The following is a 13,408-nucleotide window of genomic DNA, read 5'->3' as shown; positions in this document are numbered from 1 at the left end:
AGACAGGAAAATTAACATTTTTGTATTTAGTTGCATAACAATTCTGTATACTAAAAGGTGCTCAATAATTCTGCATTTTATTCTTCTAAGTCAAAACCTAACTTTTACTTTCTGAAATATTCAGGTTTGTTAACCTTTTGGATTGACCAAATACAAATTGCCTAATAATTGTGCACATAGCGAACATCAAAAGACAAAAGACTCTCTGTGTTTCGAACCCTAAATGTGGCTCTTAATCAAGGCTAAGATACCCTTTTAGGATTCAAAATAGTACCGTCTATGTTCACCCAGGAACCAGCCTGGAGTTTATCCCTCCACCGCACCTACTACACTATGGAATTTTTCCACTACCACTGAGCTGATTACAGGGCCGGACTGGCCATCTGGCAATTCTGGCAAATACCAGAAGGGCCTGTCTGGTTGTGGGCTGCCTTGTCTGCTGTGTTGTTAACAGAATCGGTGTTCAAGTCACCCATACTGTTAAGAGTTGTGATGAAGCACAAAGTCGCTGACTCGGTCACTTACCCCACCAGGCCACCGGTATAATTAGAAATATTGGTCTTGTAGTAAATCTTGCTTTCCTCTATCCAGGGTAATATTAGTAATATATCCTATCTAGTGCTTGGGGCCGGGGACAGCATGGCCTGTGTGATTTCAAATGCCAGGGCAGAATTTCAGCCCCAGTCCATACCTGGCTGATTACATACCTTTTCTGACTCAAAGTGGTATATGGCAATTCTACATAAGCACTCTGCGAACTGTATAAGTAAATGTAGTACAGTTAAATAAAATTACTGAATTGCAATATATTGGAGTTATTCAATTATCTCTTTTCCATCCAGCCCAGACTACCATGAAGACTTCTTCCTACACCTATTACTTTATCTGTTGTGTTACATGCTGCCCACAAATAGAGTATTATAATATAATATTTTACGGACTCTCATAAAACGCTGAATTTTGGGACATACGTTCTATTGTAATGCATGATACTAACAAGTCACACTGTTGTCAACATATGTCAAATCTCTTTTAATCAGTAGACACCTTGACTATTTTTTCAAAGCATATACTTTCTTGCCTGATGTATTATTGAAAAATTATAATAAAATTGGCCAACCATGGATAGCTGCCAGAAATTTAAATTAATTCAAATTGGTATGATCTTGTTGCAAAAAAGTCATCAATCATCTGGTGACTGTGCACACAGGTATTTGATCAAGCTACTGGATGAGTACTCTTCATGGGTCATGATCTACCTCGGATTAAATCATTGCCAGTGCACACATTATGGCCAATTTTCACTTCTTCAAAACCTATTTCTCATTATGCTTTATAGTTTTATTATCTCATCATATTGTCTACTATATTTATTATAGAAAATAATTGAAAATCAGCATCGGCAAAGATTTTTGAGAATATCACAGATGTATAATGAAAACAAGTTGATCTTTGACTAAACATAACCTACGGTAACTTGAAGCACAAAAAGTCTGGGCTTAGTCAAATTTGGAGAAATATGAAGACTAGCACACTAGAAAAGTTAAACATTTTACTTAGAAGCTTCTCAAAAACTGATGTACGAAGAAGACTGAAGAGAACAAAGAGTATGAAGGATGGATTCAATTGACAAGTCTTAGGATCCAACCAGACGGAATTCTATAGAAACTCTATTCATATACTTTAATGGCCAACTGACTTAACATACCTAGTTCCTGGTCACTTGAATGAGACAGGATTGCAATTCCAAGTAAAATCACATATAGATTAGCTACTCTGCCTCTGCAATCAATAGAGGAGCCCATTATAGGAGAGCTAGGCCATTGCGCTGGTTGGTGAAGAGGTCACAAAACACCCCATTTGATCAAACATCCTAAGAATAGGCCATCAATGTCCCATAGAATATCCATAAATGGTTGTTTTCTGTATACATTTAAGATTATTAATTATAATTAACCTGTCAGGTTTTCACTGTGTCTATGACAATTTTTTGCAAACAGGTTACCTTTTGTCGCTGTCCACTCTATTGTGACTTATTTGTCTATGAAAACAAATGAAGACACACCAGCTCCACTTTTACTCTCCAATAAACCGGTTGAGAGGAACCAGTTGAGCAGCAAACAGGATTATCAATGCAACTGCCGAGCTGATGCGGTCTGTCTCTGGCCCATTGTGATTATTAATGCTTCGTTAGTCCATCAATTGCTCAAACCATGGGTGTAAAATCTGCACAAGGGAAGAAATACAAATAAATGAATGTACTTCCATCAATTGTTGGTTATACCACAAATATGGTATATCTTGGTGCTATGTAAATAAAGATTATTATTATAACATAATTTTATATGGAGCTTCTTGTCTTAATTTACAAAAGTTGGAACGGTTTATTGTCCTTCTTAAATACAGCTTAAGTAGGTGGTGCATTATGCCTCGTACTTTTGTGGAATCTACAATTAAATGCTTTATTTGTTTTACCATGTATGCCACCACCTTCAACATTTGCTAGGTCAATACCATGAACATAGGTTCACAACTTCTATGCACAAGCTAGCTACATAGGCCAGTATGGTTGGACAATGATGTTTCATCACTTAAGTTAAATACTGACAATTCACAAAAACACAGGGTAAGTTCCTTGTAAACCAAATACAAAGAAGACATTCCTGATATTTAGATACCAGGAGGCCTATAAATTTTAGAAATCATTGCCTAAACATCTGGGAAAGTAGGAACAATGCTGTACAGAAGAACTGTAGCACGCTAGATGCTAATATTGAAGATCTGGTTATTCTTTATTAAAAGCATATTCCCATCTTAGTCATTTATGGCATACACAAAGGATATAAATGTTATAGATGTCTGATAGGTGCAGGTTCCCTTGATGGGACCTGAATAGACATGAGTGGATCAGGCAAAATTGAAATTCACTATTCAAGCTAATTACATAAAATCCATATTTTGGCAAATACGATTTTTGTAAACTTTGAGTAGAATCCAATTCTACTTGAATTTATTTGCTTATCTCTAGACCCGGGTCTATCATCAAACCAGCATTCTTGGTCGTGACTTTTATGAAAGTGAATGTAGAGAGCTAGCCACATGTGCCAGTGGCCCTCTCATCAGTTTGAACAGGGTTGCAGAGGTGCGACTACGACCGGGCCCATGCATGAGGGGGGCCACCAACGTCAGCGCCTATTGCAGCTGGATGTGTGTTCGACGACATTCATTTAGCTGAAATGTATTGTGTTGCACAGATCGTCCAATTCCTTACACTGCAATACATTACACCAGCCAATGAGAGGATGGCCGATGATGTCGGCTTGTCTGTCACAGGTGGCACATGTTACTAACATCATGCAATGCCCAAGTCGGCAAGCCGAAGTCAGGGTAAGAAGAATTGTTTGTTTCTTTTTAAAATGTGCTGGAAAAAAATTAGGGACATTTATTATTGGAAGGGGTCTCGGATGGGGAACATTATACCAGGAATGGGCCCAGGATGTAGGACATTATTTTATGAAGTGGGGTACATTATTATAGGAAAGTGGTCCAGGATGGGGGGAACTGTTATATGATGTGGGGGTGTATTTTTACAGGAAAGGGCCTAGGATTGTAGACATTAATTCAGGAAGGGGCCAGGAAGAGGACAACATTATTCCTGGAAAGGGCTAGTACAGGGGTCATTATTACAGGAAAGGGCCAGAACGTGGGACATTATTACAGGAAAGGGACAGGATGGGGACAGTATTACATGCGGAGTGAATAGGCATGTTTTTATAGGTTATAGAACATCCATACATTTGACCAACATGCAGGTGGAGGTCCAGGTCCAAAGTTTTCTATCAGGGCCCATCGGACTCTAGTTATGCCATTACTTATTTAACTAATAATAAATTATGCTAGGATCTAGTAATGGTGAAATAAGTTAATCATCTGTTCATTGGGTTTGATGGCAAGGTTACAACTAGATGTTACTGTATGTAACATATACTGTCAATCAACGTAGACAGAAACCTTTGTCATTGTCAATGTCTAACCAACCTCCTGAACATGTAAGAGTCTATTCTAGTGAGCAACATAGTCCACAGAATGCATCTGGTATAGGGTGTTCAATACCATAGATGGCATCATTGAAAAGGACTTCTCTTCAATGTTCATATAAATACTTTCTAGTTTTTTCTTTAGATCCCCTAACTACTCAATGGCAAATTTTTCTTTATTTTATTGATTTTAAATTGTAGAATTCTGGTGTAAATTGCTTTGAAGAGTCGCAAAATGTTGACACAACTGTCATGATCCAGATCGGGTTTTGATCTGGGGGGTATTCCAGAGAACGTGAAGGATTTTGGGGATGTGTCCTCCGAAAAAGAGGTTGAGGTCTTGCCACCACATCGTCCGTATGATTGTATAATTAATAGTTATGAGCGAATATACTCGTAACTCGAGATTTCCCGAGCACGCTCGGGTGTCCTCCGAGTATTTTTAAGTGCTCGGAGATTTAGTTTTCATCGTCGCAGCTGAATGATTTACATCTGTTTGCCAGCATAAGTACATGAGGGGGTTGCCTGGTTGCTAGGGAATCCCCACATGTAATCAGGTTGGCTAAGAGATGTAAATCATTCAGCTGCGGTGATTAAAACTAAATCGGAGCACTAAAAAATACTTGAAGGACACCCGAGAATGCTCGGGAAATCTCGAGTAAAGAGTATATTCGCTCATCACTAATAATTAATCTTATTCCGGGTTCTAAATTGCCCAAAGCCCGCTTGTACAATCTTTCTGGCCTGGAACATACCGCTATGAAAAACTATATCTCTGATAGTCTATGTAAAGATCACATCCGTCCTTCTGTTTCACCCATGGCTGCTGGATTCTTTTTTGTTAAGAAAAAAGATGGTGGTTTACGCCCGTGCCTCGATTACCAGGAACTAAATAAAATTACGGGCGAGAAATACCTACCCTTTCCCACTCATTCCAGATCTTTATAACCAATTATCTGTGGCTAAGTGGTTTTCCAAAATCGATCTCAAGGGAGCATATAACCTTATTCGCATTTGGGAAGGGGATGAGTGGAAAACGGCATTTCTCATTTCCGAGGGTCTGTTTGAAAATTTAGTCATGCCCTTCGGTCTCACGAATGCGCCCGCAGTCTTTCAGAACTTCATGAGCAATGTTTTTTTCTGATTTTATCGGGCACTTTATGGTTGTATACCTGGATGATATCCTTGTTTTCTCGCCTGACAAGGAATCCCACATTGGTCATGTACGTGCTGTTCTTCATTGGTTACGGGGAAATTATCTGTTCGTTAAACCCGAGAAATGTTTGTTTTGTGTCCAGGAGTTTTCCTTTCTGGGGATCATGCTTTCTGCCAATGGGTTTCGGATGGATCCCAGGAAGGTAGAGGGCATTGTTGATTGGGTACAACCCAGAGACCTCAAGGGTCTGCAGCGATTTCTGGGTTTCGCCAATTATTATCGAACATTCATCCAGGGGTTTTCTTACGTGGTCAAGCCACTCACTGATCTCACTCGCAAGGGGGTTGATCTCAAAGTCTGGTCACCCTTAGCGGCTGAAGCATTTTTTACATTAAAGAAGTGTTTTATGTCTGCTCCTGTATTGGTTCAGCCTGATCCGTCAGAACCGTTCATTATAGAGGTGGACGCATCGGAGGTGGGAGTGGGGGCGGAGTTGTCTCTGGGACCAGATACTTTGACCAATTTAGGACCATGTGCCTTTTTCTCCAGGAAGTTTTCTTCTGTGGAGAGGAATTATGATGTTGGTAACTGGGAGTTATTGGCCATAAAATTAGCTTTTAAAGAATGGATGCACTTTTTGGAGGGGGCAGTCCATTGGATCATGGTAATTATGGACCACAAGAACCTGTCTTACATTGAGTCTTCCAAGCGGTTAACTGCTAGGCAGGCGAGATGGTCGCTCTTTTTTCTCGTTTTCATTTTTATATTACCTATCGGCCTGATTCCAAGAATGTCAAGGCGGATGCCTTATCTTGCAGTTTTGATCCGATATCACCCCCTGAACCTCCTTCCTCCATTCTTGAGCACGGGGTGGTTGTTGCTGGGGTATCCTCTGAATTGGAGCGTGATATTCAGGAGGCTCAGTCTCTCGTTCCTCCCTCTGTGCCTGATAATAAGCTCTTTTTCCCTGTTCAGTACCGGTTGAGGATTCTCCGGGAGTTCCACGATTCTGCTCTCAGTGGACACCCGGGAATCTCAGCCACCCTGAAAGCCATTTCTAGGCTGTTTTGGTGGTCCTCCATGACCTCTGATGTCACTGTGTTTGTGTCCGCTTGTGATACCTGTGCCCGTGCTAAGAGCTCCCATAACTGGCCGGCCGGGGAATTGGTGCCATTGCCATTTCTGGATAGACTATGGACTCATTTGTCCATGAATTTTATCACTGATTTCCCTCCTTCAAATGGCAAAATTGTAATCTGGATAGTGGTTGACAGATTCAGCTAACAAGCGCATTTTGTACCTCTGGCAGGTTTGCCTAATGAAGCCATCTAAGTTGTTTGTTGAGCACGTTGTGAAATTGCATGGCGTGACTTTGAATGTGGTTTCTGATAGAGGGGTACAATTAGTGTCCAAATTTTGGAGGGCATTTTGTAAAAAATTGGGTATTTGCTTTACCTTTCCCTTTCTTCCTACCATCCTGAGACCAACGTTCAGAGGGAGAGGACCAATCAGTCACTTGAACAGATTTTGCGGTGTCTTGCTACGTCAGGAGGATGATTGGTGTTCTTTGTTGCCAGTGGCTGAGTTTGCATTTAATAATTGGATTAACCAGTCCACTGGCACCTCTCCGTTCTTTTGTAATTATGGCTTTCACCCTCATTTTGGTGAATTTTACAGGCTCGATTCAGGATGTCCAGGGGCTGATACGGCAGTTCAATGGTTGGGGGAGATGTGGTGGGAGGTCCAGAAGAACATTGGGGAGGCTCAGGGCAAACATAAACATTTTGCTGACAAGCGCGACAGTCGGTAGGACCTATATTCCTGGTAGGAGATAAAGTGTGGTTGTCTACCAAGAACATACGTCTGAAAGTTCCTTCTACTAAGCTAGGGCCCAGGTTTATTGGTCCTTACGAGATGATTGAGGTTGTCAATCCAGTTGCCTTTCGCTTACGCCTACCTCCGTCGCTTCGGATCCCCAATGTGTTCCATATGTCCCTTCTAAAGACATTTGTACCTTCTTCTGCTGGGTCCCCATCCCCTCCATCTTATGTCTCTGTGGATAGGCAGACTGAGTATGAAGTTGAATGAATTTTGGATTCTCGCATGGTGCACAATTCACTTCAGTATTTGGTCCATTGGAGGGGTTACAGTCCCGAGGATTGATCTTGGCTCCCGGTGTGATCTGTCCATGCTGATCGATTGGTTTGGGCATTTCATATACGTTATCCTGGGAAACCTGGGGGTCTGGTGCCCCCCCCCCCCCCCCCCCCCTGAGAGAAGGGTACTCTCATGATCCAGACCGGGTTTTGAGTCCTGTCTTCCTTTTTGCCGGTCTGATCATGTCAGGGGTTAAATTTTCTCAGCCCCAGTCTGGTCTCAGGTTTGCTATTTAGTCCCACTGTGTCCTGCAGATCATGTCAGTTATAGTTTCTGCCTAGTGCTCCTGTAAGCTGACTCTGATTGCTCCGATTTGTCCTGCTGCGTTTGCTGTCTGAATCCGTGTCTCTGTTTTCCCCCGTTCCCGACTTGACTCAGTGTTTCCCTTTAGTGTGCAGACTCCCCGGTTTGACTTGGTGTGTATCCTGACCTGTTTCTGTCATTTGTCTTTTGGCTTATCCGCTCCTGACTGTTACTAACCCCCTGGCTTGTCCCTCACCTCGAGTTTGCTTTTTCTTTTGGTACTGCGCTACAGTTTAGGATTTGAGCCTGCTTGTTTTGACTATTCTGCTGCCACCTGTGATAGCCTCACTGTTGCACTGCAGGTAAGCTCTGTTACGTGCAGACCGGCTTCCTCTCTACTGCCATCTAGTGAAGCCTTGTTTAATGAAAAACTCTGGCGTTCCTTATGCTAGAAATCTTACGTCAGTCAGGTACTGGAGCACACCACTTGTTAGACGCTCTTCATGAATCAATAGCATTGGACTCCAACATGACCCCTTATGAACACTGGTGAGAAAATCGCTGGTCTTGATGAATCGGGACCATTATGCTTTCCAAAAAACTGGGTCAAGGGTACATTTATTTTCTTACTAGCTAGGACTCCTCAAAGACTTTAATCTGTTCATTGTTTCTTTACTATACTGTCTGCCTTGCACATCCATAAAGAACCACCATACAATAACCAGGGTAATCATTCATTACAGTAGAACATCATAGTGCAATGATTCAATATGCATAAATATAATACCGGTGGCCTAGATGTTCCTTAGTCTTCACCCCTGGCTATCCTATGCTAGGTTACATAATGATGACCTGTTTCTCTATGTCCATAGAAAAATCTTACTTTTATATAATGAATTTAAGCTTTAGAGATATACAGCATGAAGTCAATACAAGTCTCCCGGACTGTGACATTCTGAATATCTGAATCTCCAAGATCAAAGCTCAGCTATGTTACCGATGATCCGGGCCAACATTATGTCATCTCTCAGTAATCTAGATCTCTCTTGAAGCACATTCTTGCCATCAGCTTCAATCCTAGCAACTTATCTGTCAAATTCAATCTTTGCTGACAAGCTCAGCCTCCCTCTTGTGGCCTTGAGATACAACCAAAACCTTAGGATAGAGTTTCACCAGAAGTGAGTGAATCTATTTGTCCAGTCCTCAAATGAAAACACTCCTGACTAGAAGTATATATGACCTCGCTGGAAGGAGCAATGATATGTTGTTAGATGTAAATGACAACTGACCGATATAATTACATCCAGAATTTGTTCGGAGGAGAAAATTAAACAAATATGCTGGCAAAGCATTCCAGGGGGAATACGGCATGAGCAAACTACTGTAACTACACCGAGCTGTGGGAACGATGATCCGGATGCCTCAGTATGACGCACACAAGAAGACATTACTTACACTGGGCTCCGGAGGTGTTAGGAAAATGACAGCCTGTGAGTGCATCGTAATTAGATAACCTTTAAAATCCAAAAATAATTAAATATATTTGTAAACATCAGCAAATTACTAGAAACTACTGACATAATAAACTTCATAATTAAACTCATGGAATTAATTGATGCAATTTTTTAATATATTTTAAAATCTGTATAAAAATAATGTTTTTTTTAATTGCAAGAGGATCTAATGATCTCCAGGTCCAGCAATTCAGTATATAACAGGGTGCTTTAATCATCTTTAAGAATTCATTAAAACATACCTGTCCTTTTACACAACCCTTCCTGTCCTCGTCCCCACCAGCAAATTTACACTGCTTTGGTGCACATACCAGTCTAATGTATCCAGGGACTGTCCTGATTCTCATGCTCACATTCTTAACTTCCCACCTGTTTTTTTAAGGGGCTGTTCCTCATCAGCATTCTGTCAGCACTATAAGCACTGTAGCTTCCTTTCCCTCACTTTCCAGCCACTGTCTAATGGCTTGTTTTCACAGAAGTGAAAGCCCACCTATCTTTTATGCCAGTACACAGTTTGACAAAAAGGAAAACAGGAGAGACATGAACTATCCGCATTACCTGTAATCCATCTTGATGTCTCTACTGATAGAGATGAATGACATTCAACAAGAAAAAGTAAAATACTCCATAAGGTAGTTCTGATGTTATATATCATGATTTCATGATAATGCCCCTGTACTGTTAAGCACAGGAAAGGGCTATTACAAAAAGGGCTTCTTAATATTTTGAGGACTCAGCAACTTCACACTTCAACTTCAACCCACTAATTTAAATGGGAACTGTATACTGACACCAATAAGGTGCTGCTGAGAAACTCAACACTTTATGCTGGCTTCCCTAGTAGAGAACTGTTAATCTCTGGGGGTTCCGTCAGTGGAGACACCCAATAATCAGTTTATAGCCAGGGACCCTTCTGACAAAAAGAATTGTCCAACCATATAATCCATTAATTCCTTTAATCCATTTAATGGCATAATACATTCCATACATGAATTAAACTACCAATGTGGACAGTATTTATGATGACCATGAAACCTCACAACCATCACTATACGTCTATCACCATTGACAGACTATGGGACAGAGAAAAAGCAACTAAAGTTGCCCTCTGTAGTGCTAAAGCATGTAAATATGAAATGCCCTCATCATCTCCCGCCTTGACTACTGCAACCTCCTGCTCTGTGACCTCCCCTCTAACACTCTCGCATCCCTCCAAACTATTCTATACTCTGCTGCCCGACTAATCCACCTGCCCCCTTGCTATTCCCTGGCCTCTCCCCTCTGTCAATCCCTTTACTGGCTCCCCATTGCCCAGAGACTCCACTACAAAACCCTAACCATGACGTACAAAGCCATCCACAACCTGTCTCCTCCATACATCTCTGACCTCGTCTCCCGGTACTTACCTGCACGCAACCTCCGATCCTCACAAGATCTCCTTCTCTACTCCCCTCTTATCTCCTCTTCTCACAATCGTATACAAGATTTCTCTCACGTATCACCTCTACTCTGGAACCCTCTACCACAACACATCAGACTCTCGCCTACCATCGAAACCTTCAAAAAGAACCTGAAGACCTACCTCTTCCGACAAGCCTACAACCTGCATTAACCACCGATCGACCAAACTGCTGCATGACCAGCTCTATCCTCACCTACTGTATTCTCACCCATCCCTTGTAGATTGTGAGCCTTCGCGGGCAGGGTCCTCACTCCTCCTGTACCAGTTATGACTTGTGTTGTTTAAGATTATTGTACTTGTTTTTATTATGCATACCCCTCCTCACATGTAAAGCGCCATGGAATAAATGGCGCTATAACAATAAATAATAATATATGAAATATGAATAGCATTACTGCTCTAGATAACAAGAAAAAAATGGAGATACTTAGCACATAATTTAACCAATTCACTCAGGCCCAGCAGTCAACGACAAGCCCGTCTCCAGTGAGCTAGGAACCTACGTGTCTAGTGTGAATACCTCTCTTAGACTAAAATCCGAAATTATGGGTAGGTAGGACCCTGCTACAATTAAAACTGCCACAGGCTGTAGGGTGCAGTGCTCGGGCAGAGAGCTGATATACAAATAACAAAAGACTGACAGCACTTCCAAATCAGAAAACTGGTATGTACAGGTGCAAACTAAGAGTAGCTGTCTCTATACATAAGCAAATAAAATTGTACTCTGTATTGCACAAGATTTGGGGGACATTATTCCTGGAAGGGACCCAGAATGAGGGACATTATAACTGGAAGGGGCCATGGGTGGGTGACATTAGTACAGGAAGGGGCCAGTATGGGGGAAATTATTACATGGGTGGTGAACATGCATGTCTTTGTAGAATTTAGAACACTACAAGGTCCCAAACATCTGATCAACATGCAGGTGGGGGCCCAGGTCCAATTTTTGCATCGGGGCCCATCAGACTGTAGTAGCACCACTGGCTACAGGGAAACATTATGTGTGGCTTAATAGAAGTCGCATGGCTTGTTTCTTTGGTACTGTAGGTACTTCAATGATCTCTAGGGATGTGTTCCATCTTGGTAAGTAAGATGGTTAGGGGAACACATATTAGAAAAACATGTGACTGATCCTCTCTACCAGCTGGTTACAGACCCATTGATCCTTTCATTACTAAAGAACACCTTCCTAACAATTACACTATTCACATAATGCCAGAAACATTATTTATTTGGACAGACACGTTTTTTAATTGCCAACAATAAACCGGTGTATGTATGAAGGATGAATGAATCTGAAACAGAGCCCCAACTGGATTTTCCTGCCACGTTTATTCCCCAGTAAAAGGAAAAGCTACATACAACAGATGGATATGTTTGAAATGCAAATGGATTTCAGCATACTGAAAAGAGCAGAATCTGATAAAAGCAGGTTTCTCACCTTTGTGAAAGGACACCAAACAGTTTCCTGTAAGATGACAACAAGGCTCTTGTGTATGGTTCTGCTGAAATGCACAGATCAAGATCTCTTTAATCTGCTATTGAAAATCACATTCCTAATGAAAGCTTGGCAGATAATAATCAGAACATGCTTTGCTGTTTGCAGTAACTCCATGAGGATCTTGAGTGCTTGTAATGCATATGCTAATCTATGAATGCTATGTGGATTGCACTATATAGAGATCACAGTCAAACACATCACTTCAAGGCCTACAAATAGAAGTCATTGACTTGGCAAGCTTCTTGCTGATTTGAAGAAAAATCCAATGTTGTTCCAATATTCAACACGTATCTGAATATATTTTATGGACTTTCTCTTGTTTTAGCCACTACCGATAATGACAGTCATGCAAATTATCTCTCCACTACAAAGAAAACCCCTTCTGAATCCCCATGCTTCCCTCCAGTAATAAAATAATACTTCCGCTGCTGGCACCATTCCCGTGGTGTGGGCACTTGCTTTCTCGGGAGAGACATTTTTATGCCATGAAACCCATGAGGCCTATCAGTGGTGGCTTCGCTCTCCCCTTCTTCAGACAAATGAAGACATCTGGAGGAAGTGGGAGCTAATGCTCCTCTGTTACTTCTTCCATGTGTCAATTAAGTCCGTAGGAGAGGAAAGTGAGGCCATCACTGATTGGCTGCAAGGCTGACTGGCCTTGTTATGTCATGTAAGTTTTCGGAGAGCCAGTGCCAACACCGCTGTTCCTGCGTTGCACCAGAAGGGTGTATACGTTTTTGTATTGGAGGTAATAGGAGACACACTGACACTCACAGGTTTCATATAGGCTGAAGCTGCTGGTGGTTTGACAGGCTCTGTGTACAATCCTGTCTCAGTTACACATATACTAAATTATATAAAGCAAACAACTACAAAGCTACAGACTTGATGTGCTGAAACTATAAAAATGCATATAATATATGGTACTGCTTTTGGTCGGAAACTAAATAATGCAGCACTTACTCTACTTCCAATGAGTGTGGTGTGCATCCTAGTTGTTCGGAGCTGGGGCAATCTCTGTAGAGCGAGCGGTAAGTAATCCTCCCATTCCTATGCCTCCCCTGGTGCTAGCAGAGAGACAGGATGGTGGTGTGCTCTGGCCAGAAGTGCTGCCATGCAGTAGTGAGGTAAGTGGTAGGCGTGGTAGAGGAGACGTCACCAATCCTCAGCAAGGGGCTTGTGAATGGGCCAAAAACTGTTGCATTTCGAAAGACACAGTCACTAATGAAGAAGGACTGTGTCATTCAAAATGCATCAGTTTTTGACAGCTCACCTTGTTACTGCACGGCGGCACTTCCGGCAAAGTAAGTTTTGCATTCCTTATTTAGTTCCCGACCA

At 41.7% G+C, this 13,408-nt stretch overlaps 1 long non-coding RNA gene across 3 annotated transcripts in view; it reads right to left on the bottom strand.

Moving 5' to 3' along the window:
- LOC138676844 (uncharacterized) overlaps positions 1-13,408 on the bottom strand; it is a 288,868-nt gene that overhangs the window by 242,833 nt on the left and 32,627 nt on the right. For all 3 annotated transcript variants that reach the window (XR_011320832.1, XR_011320831.1, XR_011320833.1), the window contains exon 3: positions 2,006-2,226. This is a non-coding gene — a long non-coding RNA (uncharacterized lncRNA). The remainder of the gene's footprint in view (positions 1-2,005; positions 2,227-13,408) is intronic.

Source organism: Ranitomeya imitator, chromosome 4 (assembly GCF_032444005.1).
Source record: "Ranitomeya imitator isolate aRanImi1 chromosome 4, aRanImi1.pri, whole genome shotgun sequence".
NCBI lineage: Eukaryota > Metazoa > Chordata > Amphibia > Anura > Dendrobatidae > Ranitomeya > Ranitomeya imitator.
This window is presented reverse-complemented; position numbering and strand designations above follow the sequence as displayed.